At 42.5% G+C, this 25,115-nt stretch overlaps 1 long non-coding RNA gene across 1 annotated transcript; it reads right to left on the reverse strand.

Annotated features, from left to right (window-relative positions):
* Positions 1–14,443: 14,443 nt before the first annotated feature.
* LOC134925004 (uncharacterized) lies at positions 14,444–15,989 on the reverse strand. Its single transcript, XR_010177519.1, has 3 exons — positions 15,881–15,989; positions 15,556–15,577; positions 14,444–14,500 (listed from the first exon to the last, which is right to left on the reverse strand). It is a non-coding gene; the product is annotated as an uncharacterized LOC134925004 (long non-coding RNA).
* Positions 15,990–25,115: the final 9,126 nt, after the last annotated feature.

Here is a 25,115-nt window from a genome sequence, read left to right on the forward strand (position 1 = left end):
CCGGACCAGATGTTAAAACTTACTCCTGACTGCCCTGCATCACTGCCAGCAGGTGGGCTGGGAAATTGTATTATTTTCTTTGCAGCCCCAGTTGCAGGAAAAAATGAAGGAGGAGCTGTTGACGGGTCACGTTCCGCTTAAGCTGACAATGTTCTCACTAGCATGTCTTTGCACCTCTCCAAAACTTGTGTACGCCAGAAAGATAGCTACAATGTAGGCTTTAAACCTAGGATAGAGCCCGGTGGCCAAAATGTAGTGCTCTGATTTCAATATATTGCCCACCCTTGAATCCTGGCAAAGCGAATGAAGGGCTCCATTCACAAGTCCCAGATACTTAGCGGAATCGCTCCTTCTTAGCTCCTCCTTCAATTTCTCCAGCTGCTTCTGCAAAAGCATGATGAGGGGAATGACCTGACTCAAGCTGGCAGTGTCTGAACTGACTTCACGTGTGGCAAATTCGAAGGGTTGGAGAACCTTAAACAACAATGAAATCATTCTCCACTGTGCTTGAATCAGGTGCTTTCCCCCTCCCCCCTCCTTTGCCTATATCGTAGGTGGATGTATAGGCTTTAATGGCCTTTTGTTGCTCCTCCATCCTCTGAAGCATATAGAGGGTTGAATTCCACCTTGTTACCACCTCTTTCTTCAGGTGATGACAGGACAGGTTCAGGAGTGTTTGCGGGTGCTCCAGTCTTTGGCACACAGTTGCTGAATGTTGAAAGGGGCCTGCAATTTTTTTGGCCACCGTCAGCATCTCCTGCATGCCCCTGTCATTTTTCTAAAAATTCTGCACCACAAATTAATTGTATGTGCAAAATATGGGATGTGCTGGAATTTGCCCAGATGTAATGCACGCACAATATTGGTGGTGTTGTCAGATATCACAAATCCCCAGGAGACTCTAAGTGGGGTAAGCCATTGTGCAATGATGTCCCTCAGTTTCTGTAAAAGGTTGTCAGCAGTGTGCCTCTTACAGAAAAGAGTGATACACAGCATAGCCTGCCTAGGAATGAGTTGGCATTTGTGAGATGCTGCTGCTGGTGCCACTGCTGTTGTTGCTGCGGAAAGGCAATACATCTACCCAGTGGGCTGTCACAGTCATGTAGTCCTTAGTTTGCTCTGCTCCACTTGTCCACATGTCCATGGTTAGGTGGACAGTGGGTACAACCGCATTTTTTAAGACACTGAGTACACTTTTCTTAATGTCCCTGTACAGTACGGGAATCGCTTGCCTAGTTAAGGAAAATCTAGACAGGATTTGGTACCGGGGATATAGTATGTCCATCAACTGTCTAAATCCCACTGCACTAATTGCTGATACCGAATGCACGTCTAACACCAGCATAGTTGTTATGGTCTCAGTAATCCGCTTTGCAACAGGGTGACTGCTGTCATATTTCATCTTCTTCTTCGCAAAGGACTTTTGTACACTCAATTGCTTAGTTGAATTAGTGCAAGTGGTCTTCCTATTTCCCCTCTGGGATGACAATTAACTCCCAGCAGCAACAACAGCAGTGGCAGCAGCAGTAGGCATACAACTCAAGGATCCTCTGGAGGAATCCCGGATAGCAGAGGACTCGTCAGTCATGCCAGTGACATGGCCTGCAGGACTACTTACATTCCTAATTAAGGAGGAAATTGACGATGAGGGAGTTGGTGGTGTGGATTGCTTAGGTACAAAATGAAGAAGGGAATTAGACTGTGGACTGCTTATGCTATTACCCAAAGTTTCTTAACTTGACAATGACTTATGATTAATGTGCTGCAGGTGACGTATAAGGGAGGATGTTCATAGGTGGTTAACATACCCCTACCTATTATGGATTGACAAAGGCAACACATGGCTTGACACCTGTTGTCTGGATTTTTGGAGAAATAATTCCACACCGAAGAGGTGGCTTTTTTGGTATTTTGCCTAGGCATGACAATGGGCTTTTTCATCCCATGGACAACTGTCTCCACTGGTGCCTTATTTAAATAAACCACATCACCATCAGAATCCTCATTGTCAACTTCCTCCTCAGCACCAGCTACACCTACATCCTCCTCATACTGGTGTACTTCTACAGTGACATCCTCAATCTCAATATCAGTAACTGGACTGTGGTTCTCCTCCCTGCACTTGCAGGGGGCATGCATATGGTTGTAAGAGCCTCCTCTTTACATACAGTTATAGGAAGGTCAGGCCTAGACATCGCAACCGCAGATACAGTTGGACTCTACTTGGGGATTTGTTTTTTTCATTGCTTTAACAAGCTTAATTTGTTTAGATTTTTCAAGAGGAAGGAGGGCTTCCATCCTCATGAGAAGCTGAACCACCAGTCATGACATAGGCCAAGGCCTTAGTCTTTCATTGCCACTTCGTGTTGTGAATGGCATATTGACAATTTTACGTTTCTCATCAGAATCGGAATTTCATTTTTTTCTGATTATTAATTTTTGCTTTTTGGATTTTATATGCCCTCTATGACATTGAGCATCAGTCTTAACAGATGATGTTGATGGCATTGCATTGTCAATGTCATGACTGGTAGCAGCAGCAGCTTCACCACTAGTACTAGGAACTGGAAGTAGTTCCTGATCTTCCACTATTTTTTCCTCCACATTTTTGTTCTCCATTTCACAAGATAGCGCCCCTTTATAAATACAGCACATAGAACAGTGCCCCTTTATTTTCACAGCACCCCTGTAATTTGACAGCATATAAGACAGGGCCAGTGTACTTTTATTTTAACAACAGCACCCCTGTATTTTTACAGCATACAAGACAGGGACAGTGGTGTTTTATTTTAACTACTGCACCCCTGTATTTTTACAGCATACAGGACAGGGCCAGAGTAGTTTTATTTTAACAACAGCATCCCTGTATTTTTACAGCATACAGGACAGGGCCAGTGTAGTTTTATTTTAACAACAACACCCCTGTATTTGTACAGCATACAGAACATGACCAGTATATTTTATTTTAACAACAGCACCCCTGTATTTTTGCAGCATACAGGACAGGACCAGCACCCCTGTATTTGAAAAACACCCCTGTAATCTTACAGTATACAGGACAGGGCCAGTTTAATTTTATTTTAACAACAGCACCCCTGTATTTTTACAGCATAAAGGACAGGGCCAGCACCCCTATATATGTACAACATCTTTGTAGTTTTACATTATACAATACAGAGCCACTGTACTTTTATTTTATCAACAGCACCCCTGTATTTTTACAGCATACAGGACAGGGTCTGAACCCCTATATTTTAACAACACCCCTGAAATTTGACAGTATACAAGACAGGGCCAGTGTAATTTTATTTTATCAACAGCACCCCTTTATTTTTACAGCATACAGGACTGGGCCAGTGTACTTTTGTTTTAACAACAATACCCCTGTATTTTTACAGCATACAGAACAGGGCCAGTACCCCTGTCTTAGAACAGCACTCCTGTAATTTTACAGTATACAACAGTGGTCTCCAACATTAATTGGGGTGTGAGCTACTTTTGGAAAATAAAACTCCTGAAAGAGCTACCCCCTTCCCCCAATATGCGTTCATTCCTGTGAAAGTGGGTGTGGTCTCACAAAGTGGGTGTGGCCTCACAACTACAAATAATGCCCCACAGCAGTTCCAGATACACAAATAATGCCCATCAGCAGTGCCAGATACATAAATAATGCCGTACAGCAGTGCCAGGTACACAAATAATGCCCCACAGCAGTGCCAGATACACAAATAATGCCTCCCAGCAGTGAAATATACACAAATAATGCCCCCCAGCAGTGTCAGAAACACAAATAATGACCCCCAGCAGTGCCAGATAAACAAATAATGCCCCCCAACAGTGCCAGATACATGCAATGCCCCTAGCAGTGCCAGATACACAAATAGTGCCCCCAGCAGTGCCAGATACATGTGATGTCCCCCCACAGTGACAGATACATGTGATGCCCCCCAGCAGTGACAGAAACATGTGATGCCCCCAAGCAGTGACAGATACAAGTAGTGCTCACAGTTTTTGGAGTCTGTCACTGCAGCCGCTGCTCTCTTGTGTGTCTGAGGGGAGGAGAGCCCGACATTTGCACAGCGAGTGCCTCTGTCTCCTGTTCCAGCCTCACTGCTGCAACTGAAGTCTCGGGCTCTGGCGCTGATGTCTCTGGCTGTGCAGCCACTTGACATATGGTGCGGACTGGCAGCCAGTCAGGAGCTGGAGCGAGAGCTCTGATTGGCTGATGGCCTGCATCATATTAAAATGCATCCACCCCCATGCGAGCCACTTAGAAAGCGGTGGCAAGCTACCTGTCGCTCGTGAGTGACAGGTTGGTGACCGCTGATATACAAGATAGAGCCAGTGTAATTTTATTTTAACAACAGCACTCCTGTATTTGGGCCAGTGTACTTTTATTTTAAAAATAGCACCCCTGTATTTTTACAGCATACAGGACAGTGCCAGCACTCCTGTATTTGAACAACACCCCTGTAATTCAACAGTATACAAGACAGGGCCAGTGTAATTTTATTTTAACAACAGCACTCCTGCATTTAGGCCACTGTACTTTTATTTTAACAACAGCACCCCTGTATTTTTATAGCATACAGGACAGGGCCACTGTACTTTTACTTTAACAACAGCACCCCTGTATTTTTACAGCATACAGCACATGGCCAGTACCCATCTATTTGAACAACAACCCTTTAATTTTACAGAATACAGGCTCATTGTAAGGGCTTGTATTTTAAAGTGTTGCTTGGATTTGTAAGTGTATGTGAGTTGGAATCAGCAGAAGCAGGAGCTGGAAGCTGAGTGAAAAGAAGATGCAGTGAGCTGGAACAACTGGAGTATTGGTGCCACAGGAGAGGTCCCATTCAGAGGGGGCACTGGAGTACTACGGCTGCATAAAAGCAAAGGACCAAGAACCGCACAAAGATAGATAAGTATAAGCCAGCTTAATTATTGTATAAGTGAGTGTATGCCCAGATTGTCATCTACTTTTTCTCTTTGCTTCTTTTTCTTTGAGAGTAACAGGGAGTTAGACCGTACAAACAATATGGGAGGGGCTGTGATTGGGGACTTCACTCAGTGCATGTCGTGCAAGATGTATGCACACCTGGAGCTACCGGCCCAGTGTGATTACATCTGCACGAGGTGTGTGCGAACGGTTGCCCTGGAAGCCCAGGTAACTGATCTAGAGCAAACCGTTACACGACTGAGGGAGATTCACAATCTCATGCAAAGTTTAGACAGAACGGTGGAGGAGTTGCGGGAGGGGTCACTGGTAGAAGAGGATGATGATCAGGTAGCCAGCTGGGTCACAGTTAGAAGGAAGAAAAAGATGGGGAGGCTCGACATCTCCAAACTATCAAACCTGAACAAATTTGCCCGACTAGAAGAGGAATCGGAGGATGATAGTGAGGAAATGATGGTGCCGGAGGAGACTGCTCCCTCTTGCATCCAGAGGAGCGGTCCCTCTGGCGCAGTTGGGATAAAAGATAGTGAGGTACCTAGTCAGATGGTGGTGGTAGGGGATTCTATCATCAGGAAGGCAGATAGGGCAATCTGTTACCGGGACTGTGATCGCCGTACAGTCTGTTGTCTCCCGGGTGCTCGGGTATGGCACATCGCGGACCGGGTAGATAGATTGTTGGGAGGGGCTGGAAAAGACCCGGCGGTCTTGGTGCACGTTGGCACCAATGACAAATTTAGTGGAAGGTGGCATGTCCTTAAGAAAGACTTATGGGACTTAGGAAAGAAACTTAAGGCAAGGACATCTAAGGTAATATTCTCCGAAATATTACCCATGCCACGCGCTAGTCCAGGGAGGCAGAGGGAGATTAGAGAGGTAAATGTGTGGCTTAGGGATTGGTGCAGAAAAGAGGGGTTTGTGTTCCTTGAACACTTGGCAAACTTCTCAGTCAGGTGCCATCTCTTTTGTCGTGACAGATTGCACCTGACTGAGGAGGGGGCAACGGTGCTGGGGGGAAGGACGGTTAGAAGGTTGGAGAAGATTTTAAACTAGGAGCCTGGGGGGAGGGTTTAGCTGGAAACTACGGGTCATGCAGTGAGAATAGTGGGGATGGCGGTAGTAAACAAAATGGGGGAGAAGTTGGGGGGAGGGTAAGAGCAGGCGGTAAGGTTACTAACATGGGTACTAAAAGATTTTACCAAAGCACTAACCAATGACGATTACAGGTCATCATTGCTACATAAGGTGAAAGATGTCCCTAACGCAAGGGAAAATACTTATCTTAGTTGTATGTATGTAAACGCTAGATGCATTACTGGTAAAAATGGTGAACTAGAAATACTTGCAGCAAGCAAACAGTATGATATTATAGGCATTACTGAAACTTGGTGGGACGAATCTCATGATTGGACAGTCAATCTAGAGGGCTATACACTGTTTAGGAGAGACAGACTAAATAAAAAGGGTAGAGGGGTGTGTCTTTACGTAAAGCCGTTTTTAAAACCTGATATACGGGAAGATATTCAGGAGGGGACTGTAGACACTGTTGAGACATTATGGGTAGAAATTGCATGCGGGGATAAAGGAATAAAAAAGTTAGTATTGGGTGTATGCCATAGGCCGCCTGGTATCAACGTATCTGATGAGGAATTGTTACTAAAGCAAATTGAAAGGGCAGCAGGAGTAGGACACATAGCAGTGATGGGAGATTTTAACTCTCCAGAAATAAACTGGAAAAATGATTAATGTGATACTGCTAGGGGCAATATGTTTTTAAACACACTTAATGATAACTACTTAGTTCAACTTATTGAGGAACCAACTAGGTACAATGCAATCTTAGACCTGGTATTAACAAACAATGGGGATTTGGTATCAGGTATTATAGTTGGGGAACCCATAGGAAACAGCGACCACAATATGGTCACATTCAATATCAGTTTTCATAAACAGCCCTATACTGGCTCAACTAGGACTCTAAACTTTAGCAAAGCGAATTTTGAAAAGATGAGGGTATTTTTCAGGGATATTGAATGGGAAGGTTTGTTTTTAGAAAAAATACTACAGAGAAAAGGGAGGTACTAAAATTCCTGCTAGCTAAAAATACTCTCAAATTTATTCCTGCGAGCAGCAAAAAAAGGAATAAAAATCATAAACCGATGTGGCTTAACAAAAAACTTATGGTCAAGAAAAGGCGAGCATTTAAAAAATACAAATCTGACGGGTAAGCAGAGTCATTTCAGCACTATAAGGAATGTAACAAAATATGAAAAAAGGAAATAAGAGCTGCTAAAGTAGAAACTGAAAAACTAGTAGCAAAGGAAAGCAAAGCGAATCCCCAAAAAATATTTAAATACAGTAATAGCAAGAGATTAAAGAAGGAAAGTATAGGCCCTTTAAAAGACAAGTTGGGAGTCTTACGCAAAAATGATAATGACATAGCGGACACACTAAATGAGTTTTTTTCATCAGTATTTACTAGAGATGACCCAATTCAGGGACTAACACATAATCTCAATAATGAGAATATCCCACTGATAGGTACTTATTTAAGTGAGGAAGTAGTCTGTGACCGATTAAAACATTTAAAGATTAATAAGTCAACAGGTCCCGATGGTATTCACCCAAGGGTTCTAATGGAGCTTCACTCTGAACTTGCAAAACCGCTATTTTTGATCTTTAAGGATTCAGTAATATCAGGTTTGGTTCCCAAAGACTGGCGTATAGCGGAAGTAGTGCCTATATTCAACTAGGGAAGTAAAGCTGAACCAGGTAATTATAGACCAGTTAGTCTTACATCTATAGTGGGGAAAGTATTGGAAGGTATTCTAAGAGATAGTATTCAGAAGATCCTTGATGTCAATAAGGTCATTAAAAGAAATTTTCATGGGTTTATGAAGGACAGATCCTGTCAAACCAACTTACTGTACTTGGATTTTATGAAACAGTAAGCGCAAACCTAGATCAGGGTTAAGAGGTGGATGTAATCTTTTTAGATTTTGCCAAAGCATTCGACACTGTACCACATATGAGACTTATCTACAAGAAACAGGGATAGGAAGCACAATATGCACTTGGGTCAAAAAACTGGTTAGCTAATAGGGAGCAGCGCGTTGTGGTTAATGGATCTTTTTCAAATTGGACTGAAGTGCTAGGTGGTGTGCCGCAAGGCTCAGTATTAGGACCGCTATTGTTCAATATTTTCATTAATGACCTAACAGAAGGTCTAGAGAGCATAATGTCAATTATTTGCAGATGATACCAAATTGTGTGAAGTTATACATGCGGAGGGGGATGCTGAGTCGCTTCAGAACGACTTAGTTAAATTAGAAGCTTGGGCAGCAAAATGGAGAATACGCTTCAATACAGACAAGTGTAAGATAATGCACTGTGGTAACAAGAACAAAAATAACACCTACCTACTAAATGGGGTAAAATTAAGGAATTCTGTACTGGAAAAGGACTTAGGTGTCCTCATAGATAGTAAACTAAGCAGTAGTGCCTAAAGTAGGACTGCAGCAAAGAAGGCTAATAAGATATTAGCATGCATAAAATGGGGAATTGATGCTAGGGACGAGAGTATTATACTCCCATTATATAAATCACTTGTGAGGCCACACCTTGAATACTGTGCACAATTCTGGGCACCTTACTACAAAAAGGATATCCTGGAGCTAGAAAAGGTACAGAGGCGGGCGACCAAACTAATTAAGGGTATGGAGATGCTGGAATACGAGGAAAGGCTTGCAAGACTGGGCATGTTTACACTGGAAAAGAATAGATTAAGAGGGGACATGATCAACATTTACAAATATATAAGGGGTCAATATACAGATCTTGCGCAGGACCTGTTTTTGGTTAGATCAACACAGAGAACTCGTGGACACTCGCTCAGGTTAGAGGAGAGGAGATTCCACACAATATGGCGTAAAGGCTTTTTTACGGTAAGGACGATACGTGTTTGGAATTCCCTGCCTGAGGGAGTTGTAATGGCCGACTCAGTCAACACCTTTAAGAATGGGTTAAGGATATCCAGGGTTACGGGGCATAGTCACGCACTATGGTTATTATAAAAAAGAAGGGTAAAACGTAACAGCAGTCATCAACTTTAGTCAAAATTTTATACAAAATAATTGTGCATAGGAGACCACAAATAGGTTGAAATCGATGGACAATTGTCTTTTTTCAACCTTAGATAACATGTTACTATGTTACTATGTATGACAGGGCCAGTGTAATTTTATTTTAACAACAGCACCCCTGTATTTGGGCCAGTGTACTTTAATTTTAACAACAGCACCTCTGTATTTACAACACACAGGATTGGGCCAGTGTACTTTTATTTTAACAACAGCACCCTTGTATTTTTACAGCATACAGTGCAGGCCAGTGTACTTTTATTTTAACAACAGCACCCCTGAATCTTTACAGCACACAAGACAGGGCCAGTGTTCATTCATTTTCACTGCACCCCTGAATTATTACAGCATACAAGACAGGGCCAGTGTACATAAATTTTCACTGCATCCCTGAATTTTTATAGCATAGAAGACAGGGCCAGCACCCCTGTATTTTCACAGCATACAGGAGGACAGTGTCCCTGATGTGCACTGGAATTTTTTTTGTGTTTTGGTTTTGGATTCGGTTCTGCAACCGTGTTTTGGATTCGGACGTGTTTTGGAAAAAACCTCCCTGATAATTTTTTGTCGAATTCGGGTGTGTTTTGGATTCGGTATTTATTTTTACAAAACCCCCTGAAAAACCGCTTAAATCATAGAATTTGGGGGTCATTTTGATCCCATAGTATTATTAACCTCAATAACCATAATTTTCACTCATTTCCAGTCTATTCTGAACACCTCACACCTCACAATATTATTTTTAGTCTTAACATTTGCACCGAGGTCGCTGGATGACTAAGCTAAGCGACCCAAGTGGCAGACACAAACACCTGGCCCATCTAGGAGTGGCACTGCAGTGTCAGACAAGATGGCCGATTTAAAAAATAGTCCCCAAACAGCACATGGTTCAAAGAAAAAATGAGGTGCACCAAGGTCGCTGGATGGCTAAGCTAAGCAACCCAAGTGGCCGATGCAAACACCTGGCTCTTCTAGGAGTGGCACTGCAGTGTCAGACAGGATGGCCGATTTAAAAAATAGTCCCCAAACAGCACATAATTCAAAGAAAAAAAGAGGTGCACCAAGGTCGCTGGATGGCTAAGCTAAGCGACCCAAGTGGCTGACACAAACACCTGGCCCATCTAGGAGTTGCACTGCAGTGTCAGACAGGATGGCACTTCAAAAAATTGCCCCCAAACAGCACATGATGCAAAGAAAAAAAGAGGTGCACAAAGGTCGCTGGATGACTAAGCTAAGTGACCCAAGTGGCCGACACAAACACCTGGCCCACCTAGGAGTGGCACTGCAGTTTTCTAGCGAGAGGATGAGTGCTTCCATCCTCATGTGAATCTGAACCACTAGCCATGAACATAGGCCAGGGCCTCAGCCGTTCCTTGCCACTCCGTGTCGTAAATGGCATATTGGCAAGTTTACGCTTCTCATCAGATACCACAGAGCATCACAGAGACTATCAACTAATACAGAGAACATCATAGTGACTGACAAATAATACAGAGACAGTCTTTGACCACCATATAAAGCAGAAAGCATTACAGTTACAGCTATCTAAAGCAGACAGCATCAGTGACAGCCATTTAATACATAGACTATTAGTGACCACCATATAACAAATATAATAATACACCCCACACACACACAACATTAATACACTATCCCCTTCCACAGACAATATTAATACACACATCCCCACAGACAAAACAAAAATGCCACTCCTCACAACATAATACACCACAGTCTTAGATAACATTGAAATATCTCTGTCTCTCTGGATATCTCTGCTCTTTGCATAGCTCAGTAAGGAGTAAAGGAATACAGGGGGCAATTCAGTCTAATCACAGCAGCAAATTTGTTAGCAGTTGGGCAAAACCATGTGCACTGCAGGTGAGGCAGATATAACATTTGCAGAGAGAGTTAGATTTGGGCAGGTTATTTTTAGAGATAAGTGGGTTTGGTTCCCTGAGAACCGAACCCCCCACCTCTCCACCCGCACTTCATGCTCCATGCCCAGAGCCGAGTCTGACTCTGGACTTTCTGCGAGACTCAGAAACCAGAACGAGGCAAAACATCATCATTCTGCTGTCAGAATCTCACGGGTTTTGGATTCCATATAAACAGCCACGCGCCTCCGACATTTTCACTCCAGACTTGGAGAGTGAGGGAGACAGACCTCTGTCTCTCTCTGTGGGTGGTGGCGTTGGGTGGAATTAGTGTGTGCTCTGTAGGGGTGCTGCTGAAGTCACTGTGGTGTACCTGTGCTGTGTTAGGGGTGCTGTCCTGGCTGTCACTGGCTGTCACTGGTGTTTCATGTGTTGCAGCTGTACATAGTTGTTGCTGTCCTGGCTGTCACTGTGTTGTGCAGGGTGCAGGGGCACTGTCCTCCTGTATGCTGGAAAATATAGGGGTGCTGGTGGCCCTGTATGTTGTAAAAATTCAGAGGTACAGTTGTTCAAAATTAAAAGCACACTGCTCCTGTATGCTGTAAAATATTGGGGTGCTGCTGGCCCTGTATGTTGTAAAAATTCAGAGGTGCATTTGTTAAAAATTAAAAGCACACTGATCTTGTATGCTGTAAAATATAGGAGTGTTTCTGTTCAAATAACATTACACTGGCCCTGTATGTTGTAAAAATTCAGGAGTGCAATTGATAAAAATTAAGAGCACACTGCTGTTTGCTGTAAAATATAGGGGTGCTGCTGGCCCTGTATGTTTTACAAATTCAGAGGTGCAGTTGTTGTTAAAAATTAAAAGCACACTGCAAATTACATTACACTGGCCCTGTATGTTGTAAAAATTCAGGGAGGCAGTGAAAATCAATGGGGGTCATTCCGAGTTGTTCGCTATATTTTTCGTTCGCACAAGGTATGTGCAAATTTGCGAACATGTTGCATAATTGCGAAATTCCGCCCCCAACGTGTTTTTGCTAATTCGTACGCAGTATTATACAAAGAGGGCGTACGCCAAATGACATCGCAGTAATGCGAATCCATCGCATTAATGCGAATCCATCGCATTAACACAAACCTCATAGTAAAAATACTAACTTTTAGTAGATTTACACATTTTTCTTAAAATTGCACACGCTTTTGTTTAAAAAATGCACAGCAATGGTTTTTTTTCCACTTTTAAGTTAAATAAGGCTCCACAAGCCTTCCTCAATTACAAATCCAATTAGTGTAATGATTGTTAATGGTCATGACCAATTAAGTCTCCAAATAATACCTGTCGAACACTTTGTAGGCATAATTTGCCATTAACATTCTAAATAAGTTATTTTTAATATAGTTTTTTTTTTAAATTTATTTTGTAGAAGTATAGTGTGTGAATAAATGTGTTAACATGTTTTTATAATCAATAAGCTCCTAACTATTTTTTTTTTCCGCTATAAATTTTTAATTCATATTCTTAAGTTACATGTCAGATATGTTTAAGTGAACCAATTTCTGCTAGGCAATCTGCAGTTCGTTTATTGCATAAATAAACACAACACCCGATTATCTTGAATAATATTTTTTATTTTTTTTGTTGTTTTTTTTTTTAAAGTTTTTTTTTTTTTTTTTTTGGGTTAGACCAATTTTTGCATGACATCTACTGTTGTCAGTAAATTTAGGAGTTGCTGGCGCATGCTGCCCATAATTTGGGACAAACTTGTGGGATCTCCAACCGCAACATCTGAAATTAAGATGCAAAATAAACATTAATAACTTCATCACATTACCTATTATACAAACAAGCCACAAAGCACACTTTAATGCAGGCATGTCCAAACTGCGGACCTCCAGCTGTTATGAAACTACATATACCAGCATGCCTTGACACAGTTTTGGGGTCAGAGAATGCAAAACTCTGTCAGGGCATGCTGGGATGAGTAGTTTCACAGCAGCTGGAGGGTCGCAGTTTGGACAGGCCTGCTTTAATGCCTAAGTGACTACATCATGGCTGTTTTAAGGATAAATCAGTAGCAGAACAACACACAAGCCTGCTCAGCAATGTTTTTTAGTTTTTTTAAAGAAAGTGTACCACACCATGGGGTACATTTACTACTACGGGAGATCTATTTAGGATGAGACATTGACCATAGCAACAAATCAAATTATACATATTATCTTGTAGAAGTGGACAAAAAAAATACAAGTATAATCTTATTGGTTGCTATGGGCAACATCCCATGTTAAAAAGAACTACCATCTTAGTAAATGTTACACCATGTTGGCATTCATTCACATCTGGAGTGAAGAGAATTACATTTTTGGGTGTTTGGCCCTGCATCATCACACTGCATATCAACATCTTCAGAAGGACAACATATCGTAGCATGCCCACACTCCCTGAAAGGCGACCTTACTAAATAAGGTCAAACAGGTTTGGATAAATACAATAAGTATTTTGTGAGTCTAACTTTCACACCACAAATCATTGAGTTGTTAGGCAGGCTAACAAAGTGAAGCATGTGATTAGAAAGTGCAAACATTATGAATACACAGGCACAAGTGTAAAAGACTAACAACATACTAAACTCCACTCAGGTATAAATGTTTGCCTGAAAACCAAGCACATATAAACCATGTTGTCCTGGCAACCCTGTCGAACTAATGAGTGTCGACCTAGAGTGGACACACAAAACATTGCACACATAAACACTGTACATATAATGACACTCTCAAAAATTTCAAGGCAACATGTAGAACATGAATAATAACACAATTTTTTTTCCTTGGTACAAGATTGCCAACAGTACAACAGTGCATGTTTTGACATTGTAAGTGTAAGTAGGTAATCATTATTTTAAAAATTTAAAAACACTTACTTTCCTCTGCAACATGTTGAACCCCAATAATTTCTTCAGGGGCTTCTTCTGCCCATTCACTGGGTGGGGAATGCGGCTGGATGGGGGAAGGAGGCTGGATGGGGGAAGGAGGCTGGATGGGGGAAGGAGGAGGGATTGGGGAAGGAGGAGGGATGGGGGAAGGAGGCTGGATGGGGGAAGGAGGAGGGATTGGGGATGCTATTTCAGAGGGTGGGTCTGATTGAGAGGGCGAGGGGGGCGGAGAGAGTGTTTGGCCAATAGAGGGTGAGGGGGGCTGAGAAGGGGAGTTGGAAGGAGAAGGAGAAGGGGACTGGGAAGGAGGATAAGGGGGCACAGAAGGAGAAGGAGAAGGGGACTGGGAAGGAGGAGAAGGGGGCACAGAAGGAGAAGGAGAAGGGGACTGGGAAGGAGGAGAAGGGGGCACAGAAGGAGAAGGAGAGGTGGGCTGAGAAGGGGACTGGGAAGCTGAGGTGGACTGGGAAGCTGAGGGGGACTGGGAAGCTGAGGGGGACTGGGAAGGGGAGGGGGACTGGGAAGGGGAGGGGGGCTGAGAAGGTGCCTGATATTGCCTCCCTGCAGCAGCTTGCCGTTGTGGTGGTCCTAGAATGATATATGTATTATATTTTGTGTGGCATGTCAAATGTAATAAACACCATTTGACAATTACACTGTTCTGTCCCATGTAAAAGACACAGGGCTAACAATTTATATATTGCTAATAAATTTAATCTGTTGATGTTGTCCATAGCAACCAATCTGATTATACATAACATTTTTGAAGCACATTACTGAATCTATTCCATTGAGTCATATTGATTGGTATAGTCAACATCACCAGATCTCTATTCAACCCACCTTATTATATTGACACCACTGATCAAGTTATTTTGTACAGTTTCCAGCCTGTGTAGCAATTCAGGACAACATGCACTTGTTTAGAATCACTTTGCTACAGTCAGTACTGCTTGCCCTAACCACACACACTGTCATATTTATTAAACTAGTTCAGTCAGTGTGGCAATTTACATACTATCACTCAGTGTAAATTTGCACAGTGTATGCTAATAATCTCTGTTATGTAATGTCACTTACTGCGTGCACGTAGTCGGCGTATTTGCTGGCGGAGCTCCGCCAATAGTTCTGGAGTCCTCCTGCGGAGATCACTCCATCTCCTCTCCAGTTGGATGATGGTCCGCCTGCTGCGGACGCGAGTCCTCAGTAGGTGGAGGGCCTCCGCGTAGGCCTGGCGCTTAACCCGATTTGGGATAAATCGCCCTACGCGGCCTACGCGGCGGTCCATCACCGCTACCAGTACGCGGAGCTCCCGCCTGGTAAAAGGTGCTGCACGCATCATGGCAATGGCGTTTTCCTTATTTGGGCATATATTTATAGTGTGTGTTTGCATGTGATTGGTCGAAAATATATGCTGTCATCTAAATAAACTTTATTGATGTGTGCATTGACAAAACTTTATTGCTGGCTGCAGTGCTGTGAAGAGTAGAGGGGTGTTCGCTAGAGCGGTAATACGCAGTCGCGGAAGTGTATGACAATAAACGCACCAATTACACACACACACACACACACACACACACACACACACACACACACACACACACACACTTTTATGAGAAAAATAAAAAAAACAGTGTACTCACCACTTTTTGAATGAGCAATCAGCTGCACAGTCACAAAGTGTTCAACATTTAGTATCATATGTTGTTTGTTAATTTCAAGAAAACAGAAATGGTAATTAAAAAATTAAGTCTAAAAGTTTGAAGCAAATTATACAAAATGTAACCAAAAACACACATTGTAAGGTTAACATGTTTGAATATTTACATTTACAAATAAGAATATATTCACACACACCAAAACAATTACACAATGAGCTTTCAATAGCTACCTTAATGACATCATAGCAAAATAAACACAGACAGTGATTTACTATCTTAAAAATGTAAAAAATAATATAAACTATACCTGAAATATTCTTGCACAATGCGTGCCCTTACTTCATTGCCCCTCCGGGAAACACTCCCCCCACCGTATCTCCGCCCAACCCCTGGCTCCTCATCAGGCAATTCCTCTGTTTGAGGAAGCTCCACGCAACTCCTTACAGCGATGTTATGGAGGGTAGCGCACAGGACCACTATTTTACTTGCCATCTCCGGCGAATACATGATGTCGCCACCAGTGCGGTGGAGCACACGAAAACGTCCTTTAAGGACACCAATTGTGCGCTCCACCAGCTGTCTAGTGGCAGTAAGCGCGGAGTTAAATGCCGTCTGTGGTCCTGGCCTGGGCTTACGGTAAGGAGTCATGAGCCAGGGGGTGCAAGGATATCCACGGTCTCCTGTTTGATGATAAAAAAATATTTTAAGTATAATATTATATTAGCAAAATATTTGTGATAAAAAAATTAACAAAAACTCACCCAATAACCACATGTCTTGTCCTTGCCTCGATCTTAATCTCTGCCATATCCCTGATTGTCTAATTACATAGGCATCATGGGAGTTCCCCGGGAACATCGCATTCAGGGACAGGATCTGGAGGGATGGCCCACAAACAACCATTACATTCAGAGAATGAAACAGTTTCCTGTTTCTATAAATTTCTTCATTATGTCTTGGTGGCACAATAGCTACATGTGTGCCATCCACAACCCCAATAACATGTGGGAAGCGACTACCACCTTCCTCAAATTGCCGCTTCACCACATCTAGGGCACCAACATCCAAAGGCATAGCAATAAATTGCTTTACACGCTTGATGAAAGCCTGGCTGACACGCCGTAGGACCTTACTGAACTGGCCCTGCGACATGCCAACCAGATCTCCCACCACATGCTGGTATGAACCAGTGGCCACAAAATGTAACACAGCAAGGAATTGTGTCAATGGTGTTATTGCTGTAGGATACCGAATTGAAGATTCAAGATCACTCTCTATTATGGAGAGAGTGTCTAGGATTAGATGAGGTGGCAGCCTGTATCTTCGCAAAACCACATCATCAGGCATCCCAAAAAGGAGGACACGGGTACGGAAAATTGGTGGCCTAGCACACCTCCGTTGCCTTGGTTGATGAGGAGCCGGTTGCGGTTGGAGGGCTGGCAGCGGTTGGGGTGGGAGTGGTTCCGTGGGCTGGGGTGGGAGGGCTTCAGCAGCCACAAAAATCGACATCACCAACTTAAAATGAAGGTAAGATTATTTTTTAACAAACATAAATTCAAAACATACATTGTCATCAATAATCTTTGTCAAAGTGTATGGGTGTTAACTTACTCCAGGAGCATACGACATTTCTTCAGGAATAAATGACGGGACAAAATTCCAAAATTGGAAACAAAAGTGAAAAAAAAAATTAACTAAGTATTTCAAACATAGGTTAACATCACAATTACAAAAGTGTGAAAGATTACAAACATACCCATATAATAACAGCAACAATATATATTATAACAACTAAGTATGAATAATGTAACTGAGTTTTATAATTAGATCCTAAATATTAAAAAAAGGGCTCCCTTTAGTAGGTATTACAGCCAAGACCAGCCCTACTTTGAGCATAATAAAAACTTGGAAACATCCAAAAACATATTTTTACAAAACATTAATGTGCCAAAAAACATAAGATACACACTTTTTACACACACATACTCCAGGACACACAGGGATAGGGTACTTACCTGCTCAATAAATGTCAAGTCACTTGCAGATAAATCCAAAATAAAAAAAGGCTAATTGCCTACAAACAAACTCTGGATAATTTCTCCAAAAAACAGACACCTACAAGAGACACACAAGGAGGCTAAGAGATCATATAGGCAATTACCAAAAAGAATAAAAAACACAGGGATAGGGTACTTACCTGCTCAATAAATGTCAAGTCACTTGCAGATAAATCCAAAATAAAAAAAGGCTAATTGCCTACAAACAAACTCTGGATAATTTCTCCAAAAAACAGACACCTACAAGAGACACACAAGGAGGCTAAGAGATCATATAGGCAATTACCAAAAAGAATAAAAAACACAGGGATAGGGTACTTACCTGCTCAATAAATGTCAAGTCACTTGCAGATAAATCCAAAATAAAAAAAGGCTAATTGCCTACAAACAAACTCTGGATAATTTCTCCAAAAAACAGACACCTACAAGAGACACACAAGGAGGCTAAGAGATCATATAGGCAATTACCAAAAAGAATAAAAAACACAGGGATAGGGTACTTACCTGCTCAATAAATGTCAAGTCACTTGCAGATAAATCCAAAATAAAAAAGGCTAATTGCCTACAAACAAACTCTGGATAATTTCTCCAAAAAACAGACACCTACAAGAGACACACAAGGAGGCTAATAGCACAAACAAACTTGCTAACAAATATAACATACACACTGTAAAGCACAGGTTAAAAACAAAAACATATGTCATACTAATCCATTTAAATAACAAACATATATCCTCCCAAATACAGAAACCCACCTCCATTGCACCACCAAACATACTTGCCTTTACAAATGACTAATGTAGGAATACTCACAAACGAAACTTCGCAAAAAAAACACTACGCTCTACATGCTATAAGCTAATAAACTGACATCTGTATGCTTGACAATGCAAAAAATACTCACTCTGCAAAGTACAAAAGCCGACAACCTTCTCTGACTAAACACACCAGCTACTTCCATCATACACCCACTCACACAGCTTGCAAACCAGGCCCTTAAATAAGCAGTACAATCAGTCACACTATTAGCATAATTTACACCTGTGTGAATTTACGCTGCGCACGTACCTATAAAAACTTACACACCTGTGCGTACAAACATGTCATTACCAACATGGCTACTCGTGAGTTTTTAGCAGCAGAGATGGAACGCTTGCAGCGGCAGCAGGCAGATTTGGCACAAAGACGTATCGCATTGCAGCGGCGAATGCTGGAATCCGCAGAGGCGGATTCTGAAGAAGCAGGACTCAGTACTAGAGACGTTCCAGCTTCTGATACCCAACAGTTAAGTGGGGTTACCCTTCCAGACACACATACTGGGCAAACTGAGGGAGATTCAGCATTAGCCACACAACAACAACATACAGAAGCTGCTAGTGATGAGGAAGATGGTGAGGAGCAACAGGACCAAAGCTCACAGGCTACTTCAAGACGTAAAAAAAGGCAGCCAGCATTCACGAAGAGGGAGTTGCGTGTTTTGGTCACGCAGGCCATGTCAAAAATACATAGAGGACCAAAAAACATGGGTGCTGCTACGAAAGAACGCATCTGGAGGTACATCACTCATTCTGTGAATGAAGTCGGCTCTATCGTCAGAACATCACAGGAAGTTAGACGACGATAAGTGCATCTTGGCAGTCCATTATCTGTGCTAAGTAGTCTTCAAAAGGTAGTTACATGTGATGTTGTGTATAGCAAACAAAAGCAGAACATGTGTCCTATATATTTTTTCCAAAAATATTAATACTCTACCTTGCCCCTATTTTTCTAAACATATGTAGTTGGGCCGACTTCAAATCCCGCCTGAAGGGCAAGAGGGCTGCGGAGTGGAATGCCTCAAGGGCTACAGGTGGAGGACCAGCTGTCGCTGTGGAGTATACAGAGTTGGAGGAGATAGCGATGGACTCTGTGAGTTATGAGGAGGGGCAAGGAGTGTCTTATATGGACACGGACCTGCCTGAAATCCTGACGGCACATGACTTGCCAGGTAAGTTTACGCACATATTTTTTTTATTTTATTTTTAAAATACAAAAGTCTCATATTATTCTTGTCTACTCTTTTTCCCACACATTCTTCTATTTGCTTTGCACATAACACAGCACAGGGGGGTGATCAGGTCGAGTCACAGGAGGGTTATGTGGCTGAGGCTGAGGTGGAGGGACCTAGTGGCTCGGGTAGTGTGGGACCCCAAATCCCACCTATCCAGGTTCCAACTGGCCCCCCCACCCAACCCTCTGCTATCCCGGAGATCCTGCTTGAAATTGCTAGGTATGGTGAGAGCCTAAATGCATTTCAGAACAGGATGATCCGGGAGGTAAGCCAGATAGCTGACCGGCTCACTGAGCACAGAACCAGTGTGGAGCAAGGTGAGACTCAATTCTGCCAAGGTCTGGCAGAGATCAGGCAGGGACAAGATCAACTTGCCTCCTCATTCCAAAGCCTTGCAAATAACATCTTGCAAGGTCTCCAGGCCATCGCTGTCTCCCTTGCCCACAGTGGCAGAGAGCCAGCCACATCGGCTCCCTCCCCTGCCCCTGCCCAGGAAGAAGATCCCACTGGGCAGGACCCACAAAGGTCGCTCCGCAGACCAAGCCAAGAAGAACAGCATCAGGCGGGGAAAAAAAGAAGAAAGTGATGTCTCTCCAGGTGGGCAGCACCCATGTTTTACATGTTGTCTCTATGTATTTTTTGAGTAGGCTTGTGTGGCCAGAATGGCTAACTCCCTCTTAGTGAAATGTATTATATTTTTTTTGAGATATTTGTAGCCTGTGAGCTTTTTTCCAAGTACACCAGAGCCATCTTCCTCATCCTAGTGTGCTGTGTATTGTTGTGTGTGTGTGGTGGCTCATGAATCTTTCTCAGTTCCCCAAATATATTTGTCTGGCAGGGTGTTTACAGCATATTATTTTTTGAAGTTAAAAACATTATTTTGTCAGAAGCTGGAGTTTCCCTAGTACTGAGTTCTGCTATGTCATTTGTGTCAATGCCATCTGCTTGCTGCTTGTTCCATCTTTGCCTGTGATACTCACCTGTAGCCATGTTGTTTTGATATCGAAATATATTACAGTAGTAATAAATTATTGTTAACTAAAAAATGTGTCCTTTATTTTAGTTAATGCATTATGTTAATCTTAGTCCTTGAAAGTTTAGCAAAGCATATAGACACTTGGGGAACAAGGAAAAATTTTTAACAAATAAAAAAAAACATCTTTAAAAATGCAACAGGTTTGACTTGCAACACACTTTAATTGCCATATTACAAAAAAAGACACAACTCAGGTTTGTGATTACTATGGGCAACAGGACAGCAATTTAAATCTTGACAGATTTTCAAAAAAAATATAAAATAATTATGTTAAGTGTATGCTGCATTATGTTGGTCCTGATATTTGGGATATACAAAGGAAACATTTTATGTAGTTTAGATGTTGCTGATGTAGTTTATAAGTTTGGTTAATTTCAGTTGTTTGCATTTTGTAGTATTTCAAACATTAAATAATGCACTTAACATAATTTATAAAAACACAACTTGCACAAAAATAAAAGCCATATTTGTCAGCGTGACAGATTTTTAGGTGCTTAGAATTGATGTTTGAAGTACTTCAGCAGAGCAGTGTTTAGCAAGTAATTGGCCAACAGATGAATGTGCTCTCCAATTAACTGGTAATTAGTGCATACACACTTGTAACACTAGTTCGCAAATGCAGAGTAACTGCAGACCTACTCGGCTGCTGCAGCAAGATAGCGAGGCTTTGCTATGTTAAGTTTCATTGCGAAAAAGCGTTTTTGCGAAAAACACGCCTACTGCTAGTTGCATACTCCCACACTAGACGCCCACTTTCACGCCCATGTCGTCAGATTGCGAAGTCGCGCCTCTGTCACGCCTTCGCCACTCCCCGTTTTCATTTCTGTGTTACGAGGAGTTTTCTGTGTTGTATTTCTGCACAAGTGTCGTATCGCTCTGCTCGCGCATGCGTATTTCCGCTTTTGCGCATGCGCGTTTACTTGGTTTCGGGCCGTTTGCGATGCGATGAATTTCTGCGATCAACTCGGAATGAGGGCCCATGTACACTGGCCCTGTCTTGTATGCTGTAATTATTCTAGAGTGCAGTGAAAATCAATGTACACTGGCCTTGTCTTGTATGCTGTAATTATTCTAGAGTGCAGTGAAAATCAATGTACACTGGCCCTGTCTTGTATGCTGTAATTATTCTAGGGTGCAGTGAAAATCAATGTACACTGGCCCTGTCTTATATGCTGTAATTATTCTAGGGTGCAGTGAAAATAAGTTTACACTGGCCCTGTCTTGTATGCTGTAATTATTCAAGGGTGCAGTGAAAATTAATGTACACTGGCCCTGTCTTGTATGCTGTAAATTTACGAAGGTGTTGTGAAAATACAGGAGTACTGGCACTGTGAGCAGTTGCTATGTCTAGGCCTGACCTTCACAACTCTGTATGGGAAGAGGAGGTTCCTACCACCATTTGCATGCCCCCTGCAAGTGCTGGTAGAAGCATTGCCAGTCCAGTTGCTGATATTGAGATTGAGGATGTCACTGTAGAAGTACACCAGGATGAGGAGGATATTGGTGTAGCTGGCACTGCGGAGGAAGTTGACGATGAGGATTCTGATCGTGATGTGGTTTGTTTGAATAAGGCACCAGTGGAGACAGTTGTTGTCCATGTAATGAAAATGCCCATTGTCATGCCTGGGCAAAATACCAAAAAAAGCCACCTCTTCAGCATGGAATTATTTCTCCACAAATCCGGACAACAAGTGTCAAGCCATCTGGTGCCTATGTCAATCCATAGTAAGAAGGGGTAAGGATGTTAATCACCTAGGACCATCCTTCGTTATATGTCACCTGCAGTGCATTCATCATAAGTCATTGGGCCTAATTCAGAGTTGATCGCAGCAGCAAATTTGTTAGTAGATGCGCAAAACCATGTGCACTGCAGGTGGGGCAGATGTAACATGTGCAGAGAGAGCTAACAAATTTGCTGCTGTGATCATCTCTGAATTACCCCCATTGTCAAGTTCAGAAACTCTGGGTAATAGTGTAAGCAGTACACTGACACCTAAATTATGTGGTTTTGTTTGAATATTATTTCTCTATGAGGGTGAGGATGTAAACACTGAAGGGGGGGGTACTCTGAGATTGGTGATGACATATTGCTACTGTAGAGCCAGTTTGTGCATGGAGAGATGAATTGCTTCTTTTTTGATGGGGGCCCAAACAAAGCAGTCATATCATTCACAGTCGTGTTGCAGACCCTGTCACTGAAATGATTGGTTTGTTAAAGTGTGCATGTCCTGTTTATACAACATGGGTGGGAAGGCCCAAGGACAATTCCATCTTGCGCCTCTTTTTTTTCTTTGCATTATGTGCTCTGTGGGGCCTAGTTTATAAAACTGCCATCCTGTCTGACACTGCAGTGCCACTCCTAGATGGGCCAGGTGTTTGTGCCGCCCACTTGTGTCACTTAGCTTAGTCATCAAGCGATCTCGGTGCATCTTTTTTTTCTTCTTTGCATTATGTGCTCTTTGGGGCCTAGTTTTTAAAACTGCTATCCTGTCTGACACTGCAGCGCCACTCCTAGATGGGCCAGGTGGTTGTGCCGCCCACTTGTGTTGCTTTGCTTAGTCATCCAGTAACCTCTGTGCAACCTTTTGGCTTAAAAACAAACTTGTGAGGTGTTCAGAATAGGCTGGAAATGAGTGGAAATGAATATTATTGAAGTTAATAATACCGTAGGATCAAAATTACCCCAAATTCTGTGATTTTCGCTGTTTTTATGTTTGTTTTTAAATTGTCCAGATCCAAAACCAAAATCCGAAAGGGTGGTTTTGGCAAAACCTATACAGATCCAAAACATGAGCAGGGATCAAAATCCAAAACCAAAACCCCATACCCGAAAAGTGTCCGCTGCACATCTTTAGTTATTTTGTTTCTTTTTAGAGTAAATACTGGCTGCTTTATTTTAACACTGCAATTTAGATTTCAGATTGAACACACCCCATCCAAATCTGACTCTCTCTGCACATGTTATATCTGCCCCCCTGCAGTGCACATGGGGGGTCATTCCGAGTTGTTAGCTCACAAGCTGCTTTTAGCAGCTTTGCACATGCTAAGCCGCCGCCTACTGGGAGTGAATCTTAGCTTATCAAAAATGCGAAAGAAAGATTAGCAGAATTGCGAATAGACACTTCTTAGCAGTTTCTGAGTAGCTCCAGACTTACTCGGCATCTGCGATCAGTTCAGTGCTTGTCGTTCCTGGTTTGACGTCACAAACACACCCAGCGTTCGCCCAGACACTCCTCCGTTTCTCCAGCCACTAACGCGTTTTTCCCAGAAACGGTAGCGTTTTTTCGCACACACCCATAAAACGGCCAGTTTCCGCCCAGAAACACCCACTTCCATTCAATCACATTACGATCACCAGAACGAAGAAAAAACCTTGTAATGCCGTGAGTAAAATACCTAACTGCATAGCAAATTTACTTGGCGCAGTCGCACTGCGGACATTGCGCATGCGCATTAGCGACTAATCGCTCCGTTGCGACAAAAGAATAACGAGCGAACAACTCGGAATGACCCCCAAGGTTTTGCCCAACTGATAGCAAATTTGCTGCTGCGATCAGATCTGAATTTAGGCCCATAGATACAATTTGCAGAGGAAAGGAAGTGGAAGGGATTCAGAGACTGAGATAGTGACTATGGGGGTAATTCTGAGTTGATCGCAGCAGGAATTCTGTTAGAAATTGGGCAAAACCATGTGCACTGCAGGGGAGGCAGATATAACATGTGCAGAGAGAGTTAGATTTGGGTGTGGTGTGTTCAATCTGCAATCTAATTTGCAGTGTAAAAATAAAGCAGCCAGTATTTACCCTGCACAGAAATAAAATAACCCACCCAAATCTAACTCTCTCTGCAAATGTTATATCTGCCTTACCTGCAGTGCCCATGTTTTGTCCAACTGCTAAAAAAATTCCTGCTGCGATCAACTTGGAATTACCCCCCATGTCCACTGCAGGGGGGGCAGATATAACATGTGCAGAGAGAGTTAGATTTGGGTGTGGTGTGTTCAATCTGCTATCTAAATTGCAGTGTAAAGATAAAGCAGCTAGTATTTACCCTGCACAGAAACAAAATAACCCACCCAAATCTAACTCTGTCTGCACATGTTATATCTGCCTCCCCTGCAGTGCACATGGTTTTTCCCAATTGCTAACAAAGTTCCTGCTGCAATCAACTCAGAATTACCCCCTATAAGGATTACTTTGACCATCTCCACAGCAGTGCATGTAATGGCAGCTAATTCAATAGCAGGAACGAGCCACCACTAAGCCTACATCACCTGTGGCACATAACCCCTCTGCCCCTGAGTGGAAAAAGGATATGGCAGTGACAAGCATCTTACTATTTATGTCCAAAATTTGATTTGTGAATGAGTAGAGACTACTGGGAAAAAAGGAAGTCTTAC

Source organism: Pseudophryne corroboree, chromosome 1 (genome assembly GCF_028390025.1).
Source record: "Pseudophryne corroboree isolate aPseCor3 chromosome 1, aPseCor3.hap2, whole genome shotgun sequence".
Taxonomy (NCBI): Eukaryota; Metazoa; Chordata; class Amphibia; order Anura; family Myobatrachidae; genus Pseudophryne; species Pseudophryne corroboree.